The sequence below is a fragment of the Penaeus monodon genome, chromosome 21 (assembly GCF_015228065.2).
Source record: "Penaeus monodon isolate SGIC_2016 chromosome 21, NSTDA_Pmon_1, whole genome shotgun sequence".
Classification (NCBI taxonomy): domain Eukaryota; kingdom Metazoa; phylum Arthropoda; class Malacostraca; order Decapoda; family Penaeidae; genus Penaeus; species Penaeus monodon.
Window position 1 is genome coordinate 37,096,748 of NC_051406.1, and position 1,095 is coordinate 37,097,842.

Here is a 1,095-nt window from a genome sequence, read left to right on the forward strand (position 1 = left end):
TTTTTGTATTTAAAAACTCTCGGCGGCAACAAGGGAGGCAGCGCCAACGACAGGCGGTCAAAACGAACTATATACAGTCTCTCGGAGTCTGCTGTGAATTGGGTCACGGCGGTTATGAGTGGCGGTTACTGCTGCTTAGCTCGTTAATTTTGTTCGTGCTATCATCGTTTGTTAAGTGAAGCGCGCTTATAATAGTTTGGAAATTTACTGATATGACGTAAGATCCGCGCCCTTATATTTAGGATCCCTTGACAAGATTATCGGTCGCAGGTTATATACGCGACAAGTAAAACCGTCTCTTGCCAACGCTTTATTCACGTTTTTTTTTTCATTTTTTCCCTCTCTTTTTATATACACTTCTTTTTTGATTTGCCTGGAAACTGGAGAAACAGAATTCGAAATTGTCTTCACCTCGCTAACTTAGCAGATGATGGCTTAGCTGGGCAGTTAGACGAGAATTTTGAGAAGGCGCGAGGGAATTTTGGCGGGAAAATGGCACGAGGAGTGGGTTAATGGGCGGTAAAGTGGCGCGGTGGATGGTGGGCGGTGGGAGTGGAGGCAGGGTGGATGTCATGGCACAGGGTGGGTGGACTCACACACCCTACCTATAAATGTACATCCATTTCCCGTCATTTTTCAGCGCGCTGTGGATGTTGGAGTGCGTCCATGCACTCTGCCAGGAGTTTTTATCAGCGCGCGGCGAAAATCGTCGGTTAACCTAATGTAGAACATGCGAGAAGCAGTTACATCAGAGATTAGCCGAAAGCCTCCCGATGCTAAAATGCAGACAGGGCCATTCGGCGATTGACGAAAAAGCTTTCCATCTTTTTGTTAGTTAAGCATAAAAGGGGTTATCTCCCCCCCCCCCTCCAACCCCGGGCATGGAGCCAGCCCCCGCCTCGCGTGAGGGGTATTGCCTGGCGTCATAGTATTGTGAAAACCCGCTATATTCTGCCCTAAATGGCTATCTAGACCAAATAACTGGCTTCCTCAGCTGACGCACGTGAAGGAGCATCTGGTTGGTAGTGTCAGAGGGAGATAAAGGGTTCAGGAGAGGGAAGTGCGGGAGAAGGATGGTAACTGTGAAGGATGAAC